We start from the raw sequence: 8,879 nt of genomic DNA on the forward strand, positions 1-8,879 counted from the left end.
TATTTGACATAGATTCCTATGCTTCGCTAAGGCCCCATTTTTGTACTTAAGGATGGTGAAATCGGCATATAGATTGCACAACCAAAAACGTGCAAATGTGATATTTTGGGTTCGTATCCGGTATCCAACTGAAGGGTGCTATATGGTTGGTTGAACATCACTTGGTTGACAAATCGACAACATATTCAATTCGGTTGAACGTCACTGGAGCCGTAGAATTAGTGGGACTAGGAGTACATTCAATTTGTTTAAACATCACTACTTGTAGTTCGATTGGTTATCTATCCCGTCTCAGCCAGTGAAGAGTTTGCGATTATTTCGCCGGAAGAGGTCGCTTCATTAGATTTTCCAGTGATGTAAGGTGTTGTATGATTTGTTATTCATAAGTGCATTTCAGGGTTTGACATTCAGACGGCCGAACCACTTTTACTGTAAAGATGCTCATTTCTTTTGAGTATCTTTGTCCTTACAACTTGATTCATGTTCTTCGTACTTATATATTCACAAATATAGTTGAAGTGGCCGAATCGAGTGTAGAAGATTGAATTTTGTAGATGAAGACATAACCTTCTCTTCATTTTTCAAAACCCAAGGCTGAGTGTGTTTCTCAACCGAAGTCACTTCATCCATTTATCTCGACCAAAGTCACTCGATGCAAAAGTCAACAACCATCCACAGATGGATGTAGTTAGCTCACTAATTACTCGGCATGCGAGTCACGTAAGTCTTGTAGTTTTAGGGTCAAGGAGATGAGAGAGATTGAACTCAGGACGCGGTGGGTTGAGATAAAGTCCCTACCCACCACTTGTAGACGTTAAACATAATGAGGAGGGAAAGATTGCACCTTTTGATGTAATATTGTTGAAGCATGACCAAAAGGAAAACATTCATCAAGGTGGTTGGTTGTCGTCTACGATGCATGGACATGGGGAAAAGCCAGCGTATCCTGTATTTGACATGTAGGGATACGGATACGCACATGATACGTATGGATACGGGCCCAATACGTATCAGAATGAATGGATATGTTGTTTATTGATGAGATGCGCGTATCATACTGTCAAGATACGCGTATCATACTTTTCAGATACATTTCAAACTAAATCAGAGGATTATCAGAAGAAAAAAAAAATCCAAAAATCCGCATAGAATCGTGATCGATTCAAATTAGCTAAATTGAAACGATTGTGTAATTAAAAACCAAAACGATTTCGAACCTCAGAAATCAGATTTGTCGCCTGCAACTGCTCTGTTCGTCCGTCGTCTCTATCGTCTCCGTCTGCAATTGCTCCTTTGTCTCCATTATCCCTATCTGCAACTGCTGGTGAGAGCTTTCGACTTCGTTTTCACTTTGTTAATTTTGAAGCTCAATTTGATTCCCAGAACCCATCTCTGAAACTGAAAGGAAAGCCTGCTTTTCTGTTTTCAACATCGAAGCTAAAAGATTCTTTTGCTTTGACTAATTCAATGACTTTTAGCTTATCTGTTGTGTTATGTAAATTGGAAAAGCTAAAAGCCCTTTTTGCTTTTTGTATATAATATTATTATTATATTTTGTATGCTTATTTTAACTTATCTTTCTATTTAGAGTTTATTGAAATAAATTTAAGTTTGAGTAATAAATTTGAATGCTTATTTTATAATATTTTAGATATATTTATTTATATATTTTTTTTAATTGCCGTATTCCTGACGGATCGTGTCTTCGTTTTTTGAAATTTGATGTGTTCCCATGTCATATCGTATCGTATCTCCGTATCAGTGTCTGTATCCATGCATCCTTGGTTGTCGTCTTTGCATGTACATGAGAGAGAACAAAATTGCACTCATTTTTCTTTTTATCTAGTGATCTGTAGCTTTGTGATCTCCAAATTCCTAAACTGGCATTGCAGTTTCCGACAGCATGCTCCCAATCCTCCTCGCCACTCCACAAGTGGAGAATACTGGTCTCTCTCTCTCTCTCTCTCTCTCTCTCTCTCTCTCTCTCTCTCAATTTTATTCATTTATTTTGTTTTCGAACAAAATAAAATATTGAAATTTTTGTTTCTGTAATGTGAAGCTTACAAAACTCAGGTGTCCCGCAATGCGAACATAACGAAACTTGAAGCTGGTTATCTCTTTCCAGAGGTTTGTGGTGTTGTGATGTTCTTTCACTTTCAAATGTGGCGTTGCCCATTTGATTTGCTTCTACAACTATTAATGCCTTGGGAGTGTGGTTTTATTTGGTTTTGGATTTATGGCTGTCGTAGTAAATATTTGATTACTTTTTCGGGTTAAGATGTGATTATTGTGAACATTGAAAATTCCTGAAACGAAAGAGACAAGAACAACGTGCACAAACAAATATTTGTATTTGATGATTTTGGGTTACAATCTCTCTATCTTTTGATCCTCTGATTCGATCTCCGTAAGGTGTGTATTTGTTGATGTGTGATTGATCCAAGGGCCGTCGAGGCTTGATCTTGGATGAACGTTCTTTAAGGGCCGTGGGCTTGATCTTTGAAAGTGGATTTGAGCGGATCTTCAAGGAGCCGTTAGAGCTTGATCTTGAGGATGAGTGTTTCTTCAAGGGCCGTTGAGGCTTGATCTTGAATAACGGTGATGAACGGATCTTCAAGGGCTTTTGGGCTTGATCTTGAAGAACAGTGATGAACGAATCTTCAAGGGCTTTTGGGCTTAATCTTGAAGAACGGTTGGATGTGTGGATTTGTCAACGTTGTTGATCCAAAGGGCCGTTGGGGCTTGATCTTAGGATGAATGTTTCTTCAAGGGCCGTTGAGGCTTGATCTTGAATAACGGTGATGAGCGGATCTTCAAGGGCTTTTGGGCTTGATCTTGAAGAACAGTGATGAACGGATCTTCAAGGGCTTTTGGGCTTGATCTTGAAGAACGGTGGCTTGTTGATCCAAGGGCCGTCGGGGCTTGATCTTGGAAGAACAGATGATGAACGAAGAACGAAGAAGGCTTTCTTCAAGGGTCGTCGGGGCTTGATCTTGAAGGTGGATGATTGTTGATCCAAGGGCCGTCGGGGCTTGATCTTGGATGAACGATGAACGAAGAACGAAGAACACTTTCTTCAAGGGCCATCGGGGCTTGATCTTGAATTGGTATCCTGATTGTTGATCCAAAGGGCCATTAGCCTTGATCTTGGAAGAGCGATGAACGAAGAACGAAGAACACTTTCTTCAAGGGCCATCGGGGCTTGATCTTGAATTGGTGGTTGTTAATCCAAGGTCCGTCGGGGCTTGATCTTGGAAGAATGATGAACGAAGAACGAAGAACGCTTTCTTGATTCTTCGGGAACCTGGATGCTTGAGAGCTTAGGAGTTTCAGAGCTTCAAAGCTTCAAGAATTTTGCCTAATGATTTTGGTTCTTTGAAATGAATGAATTAGCCTTCTATTTATAGAAATTTCCAAGGCCTAATTTTGAATATAATATTCCAGATGAAATAAGTCGTTTCTGCCAGGTGTTGACATATGTCCTGTTTGATGACTTTTCCAACTTATTTCGATTTTTTGTTTAGACATACGCTACGTGTAAAATTTATGTAATACATGAGCGTTGAAACTTTGATTTATCGGTCAACATTTATTTACCGAAATTTCGATGTCTACAATTATATATATCGTTTTGTTATGTAGATTGCTAGGAGAAGGGCTGAGCACTTGCAGAAGTACCCTGATGCACAAGTAATTAGCCTTGGGACTGGTAACACCACTCAGCCCATTCCAGAAGTTATAACCTCTGCAATGGCAAAGGTACCTTTTATTGTTTCTTGTATATTATTGTGGTATCCCAGCCTGGTGGAAGAAAAGAAGGGAACTATAAAGTCCCGATTAACTGCATAGATCCTGATTTAACCACCTTGGCACATAGTTTATCAATAACCCCGGCACTGTTACAAGGGTGTGGAACGAGTGAGTAGGGTTTGATTAACTTGTTATTTAGAAAGAAAAAAACTAGATAAAATGCATTCACTCTGGTGTTCTTTAATTATTGAAATTCTCTTATTGCTTTCACTGTTCTGTTAATAAGAGCAAAGTTGTTTTTCGGTTGATTGTATGTATGGTTGCGACAGAAACAGCATACATATATCTGTAATGGTGTAAAATTATTCAAATGCTGATCAAGGAATGGAGCTAACAGAATATAATCATCCCTCTACTTCAAATTGCCACCACCGGACCACCACAAATAAATATTTCCTCCTTAAATGGTTGTTGATGTTACTTTCTTTCATGTTCCTATTTCTATCTAAAACTTGCCTGTTTACTTTGTTTCTTAAGGGAGATTAACTTCAACCTAACCAACCTGAACGTTAATTTGAAAGTACTTAAACAATAAACATGGGTTTGCCTCTATTTCTATGTTTTTCAGACTAAAAAAAAAAAAAAGAAGTTATTTTCCTCTCAAAAAGTTGCTCTCTTTTCTAGACAAAATATTTAGTCCAACTGCTTTATCTTGTCTATAGCCTTTCAGGGTTGCTTTGTTGGGGTTGGCTGCTAGAGCCCCTGCTTATTCTGACATGGCTTATATCGCCTGGCTATAACAACTTTCCCATTTGACTTTGTCCTCGTGGTCCAGTTTATGAAGAATTCTTGTAGCGTCTGATGCAAACTTAACAACTTGAGCAAACAGTGGTTGATCATTCGGATGAAAAGGCTTCTTCATAAAGATTGACTCTAAACAATCTCCAAATTTCCTGCATATACATGATGAGCTAAATATTGTTGAAGATGTGATAATAAATCAATAGTAAAGCCATACATATCTTCACATACAACTGATCATATGTCGTACCATCTCAACTAATTAACCACATGCCGTGCCATCTCTGAATCAAAGATTCGACAAGTTATGGTTGGTTAAGATGGTACAACTATTTAGATTTCAACATCTGGTCAACAGTCAGCTACTAATCACACTGTTATTATCCCAGCTGGGTTCTATCACAAAAACCTTGTTCCAATTAGACGTGTAACCATATAAAAGTTGTGTAATCAATGAAAAAAAAGAGACTAGAATATAAAGTTCTTCTATAAATAGCTTTTGAAACAGCTTTTGACTACCTGTTTAACTAGCTTTTGAGTTCGCACTTTTGAAACAAGATGACCCCCTTGAGAATGAGAATGTCAAGAATAAAATTCTATCATTGTTGTCTAACATTAGGTTGATACTGATCAGGCACATCATGCATATTGGGAAGAACACGGATTCATTATCCAGAAAGATGTTACTGCATTTGTGTGTGCATCACTATGATTTTGTTGAGAATATATCAATAATTTGTCGGTACATTTGGTTGGTCGCAGTTAATATTGATTAATATCTCTCTTACACGGATGAATCTCAACTTACATCGCTAGCTAGCCCTAACTGTGCAACGCCATTTTAATACCAAAATCGATCGATGGGGTTTTCTTCAAGATCTATCCATGACCAGTCCCTAGGAACGTATGTAGTTACCAATGGCAAGTACTCGTCCATGTTCTTGCCAGCTGACAGTTGTATAATTAGTTGAATACTTATTACGTATTACTTGCACCACAAGTTATTTGACTTCAAATCTTGAGTTTGTGTCATAAGCGGGATACTAACCGAGTCTTATTTCTTTTCTATGCCTTGTAGGCTAAGGACTTGGCATATTTCTTAGTGAATGCCAACAATCCATAATTAATCCTTTGAATAAAAGCCGATTCCAACTAATTTATATTGAACTGCCCTGTTTACAAACTTACAGAATGAAAGCAAATTAATCTACAAATGAAACTTTAGATTGATCGTAAATGTAAAGAACCAACTGAAAACATACACGTCTAACTGTAAAACAAGGCTGATGAATCACTTGGGAAGTGATCGAGCAAATAAAGAGCATCGGGCTGGAAACCAAGCTCGTCGGACTCAGTTTCTATGTTGTTTGCTTGAGAAGGAGATCAATTGGGATGATACTTCAACTGATAATCTCTTTTTTTAGATTCTTGACCTTTTATTATTATATGATTCATTTAGCTTTTGTTCTGCTAGCCAACTAAGCCAAGTCCATTGTTAGAGTAAACTGAGCTTGTTTTTGGTTGAGACAGTCAAGAAGACAACCTTTTGATTGAGGCAAACCAATCCTATACGCATTCTAAAACATGCATTACATGTGTATTACCTTGAAAAAAAAAGAAGAAGATGTCGTTAGCATATGGTTGTTGGTCAGTTTTTATATGTCTTTCTAAATCCATATTGTTTCTAATTTGCAGAGAGCACACGCTTTGTCTACCCTAGAGGGTTACAGTGGTTAAGGAACTGAACTAGGTGAAAAGGTATTTTGGCTTCCCATTAGATTTGCTAGTTGACGAGGTTATAAGTTATTCTGTGCAAATATATCCTCCCATATATAATATTAGGGATGATGAAGACTAAAGGCATATTGTTAATCTGTTCAGCCACTAAGAGCTTCAATTGCCTCAGCATTTTATGACAACCTTGGCATCGAGGAAGATGACATCTTTGTTTCTGACGGTGCAAAATGTGACATATCCCGCCTTCAGGTTATTTTACTTTTTATTTATCGTGATTTTTTTTTTCTCAAAATTTTCATGTTCATCGTTTGATTAGTATTCACCTCTCCCAGATCCTGCGTAAAGCGGGAGCCTTGTGCACTAGGTACGACCTTTTTTTATTGTTTGATTAGTATGACCATACTTGTAGTGGGTTCAGCTTGTTTTTTTCTCTGCTGTAGGTTGTTTTTGGGTCTAATGTTACAATGGCAGTGCAAGATCCATCTTATCCGGTAGTTTTTGTTTTCAGTCTTGGTTGCCTGTTTATCTTGTTCAGTTAACGCGAAGCGAACTGTTCAGATACCGCTTTAAATTAAGTAGAAGCTTCTTTTCTTTTCTGCAGGCTTATGTAGCCTTGAGTGTTATCATGGGCCAGACTGGACAGTATCAGAAAGATGTTGAAAAGTTTAGAAATATCGAGTACATGAGGTGTACTCCTGAGAATGGTTTCTTCCCTGTTTATGCGCTGTTTCTCGAACAGATATCATATTTTTCTGCTCTCCAAACAACCCTACTGGTTCTGCTGCAACAAGGGAGCAACTGACTCAACTTGTAGTTTGCTAAGGAGAACGGGTCAATCATAGTATACGATTCAGCATATGCCATGTATATGTCAGATGACAATCCACGGTCAATCTTTGAAATCCCTGGAGCTAAAGAGGTAATATGCAATCTATAGTTTGCATATTTGCAATGCTCTTGATCCTTTCTTTTATTGAAAATTTATGTGCAGCTGCCGGCTATATCGATCACTTTTTTGTTAGAGATTAATGCTACTACGAATAGTTTGCATATGTGCGTTGTAGATCTGAAATTTCCTTAGCCTGTCATTGCACCTTTCATAAGTGATCCCCGTTGTTCTCTGTTTCTGTGAGGCGACTGCAGATTGCAATTGAGACATCATCGTTCAGTAAGTATGCAGGATTCACAGGAGTTCGTTTGGGGTGGACTGTTGTTCCATAGCAGTTGCTCTTTTCAGATGGATTCCCTGTTGCCAAGGACTTCAACCGCATTGTTTGTACTTGCTTCAATGGTGCATCCAACATATCCCAAGCTGGCGGTCTTGCTTGCCTTTCGCCAGAAGGCCTTAAGGTCCGTTCTTATGTGTCTTGATTCTTTGCTAAAGTTTCAAAGCTGAAATCCGCATGCATATGTTTTTACAAGCAGTGCTTACAATAGTTTGATTTCAACTCCGTGTAGGCTATGCGAGAGGTGATTGGTTACTACAAGAAAACTGCTGAAATAATTGTGGACACGTTCGAGTCTCTTGGTTTTAAGGTGTATGGAGGGAAGAATGCACCCTATGTATGGGTGCACTTCCCTGGCCGAAGCTCATGGGATGTATTCAGTGAGATTCTTGAGAAGACTCATGTGGTCACCATGCCTGGAAGTGGTTTCGGACCTGGGGGTGAAGGTTTCGTCAGGGTTAGCGCGTTTGGTCACCGGAAGAATGTATTAGAAGCTTGTGAAAGATTCAAGCAATTATACAATATTTGATCCGAATATAAAATCGAGACTTGCCTCCGTTTATGTTCAATGTTGAACGAGGAGTATGAGGTTAAAATCTCATGTACGTAAGTAGCAAACTTAAGTTCCATTTCCTATTGATTTGTGGATTCTGTATCTTAGGAATGCAAAGCATTTTTCAGCTGCTGCAGAAATCTTTAAATTCGTTTCCAGAATTATTCTAGCTATGGAGAGAGAGTGAAAAAATGAAATTTTTTTTTCGTGAACCATCAATTGACACAACTATTAACTTCTAATTAGTGGAATCAAGATAGATGTGTCTATGCTAACAGTTCTCTTCTTTAAAATTGGTACAATTGGTGGCGAACCACGGTTATCCATTCCACCCCTTTCGTGCCCGAAGGAGGAAGCTAACTGGAATTGCATCCTACCCGTCACCTCAAATAGGTTAGTTTCTTTGCAAAAACGTCAAATTTTTTATTTTTTTTTCCTGATATGGTTAGGGAAGTGAATTTGTTCTTGGAAGAATCCTATACCAATTGTCACCGTGCTCTGTATGCTACTAGCGAAAACGCTCGATCTGCACCCACGCACCTCAAAAGACCATACGAAATTGCTCGGGATATGTGAAAGCACCTACTATACGAGGAATATGAATGAACCCCGTTCTTGAAATACCTTTTTTTAGCTTCTAGAAAACACATTGTCAAGTTATTTGTAATGGTTTTGAAATTATGTCAATTTATATTTTTTGTTTGTTTGAATGTCTAATTCCCATTAAATTGATGAGGTTTTTCTCGTACTTACTATGTGTTGACCCTAGAAACTACAAAGCCTACGTGGCGCGCAGACCGAGTAATCTATAA

General features: G+C 38.3%; 1 pseudogene; it reads left to right on the plus strand.

The window, feature by feature from the left end:
* Window positions 1-925: 925 nt before the first annotated feature.
* On the plus strand, window positions 926-8,207 carry LOC103445191 (LL-diaminopimelate aminotransferase, chloroplastic-like; annotated as a pseudogene).
* Window positions 8,208-8,879: the final 672 nt, after the last annotated feature.

Source organism: Malus domestica, chromosome 10, assembly GCF_042453785.1.
Source record: "Malus domestica chromosome 10, GDT2T_hap1".
NCBI classification, from domain to species: domain Eukaryota; kingdom Viridiplantae; phylum Streptophyta; class Magnoliopsida; order Rosales; family Rosaceae; genus Malus; species Malus domestica.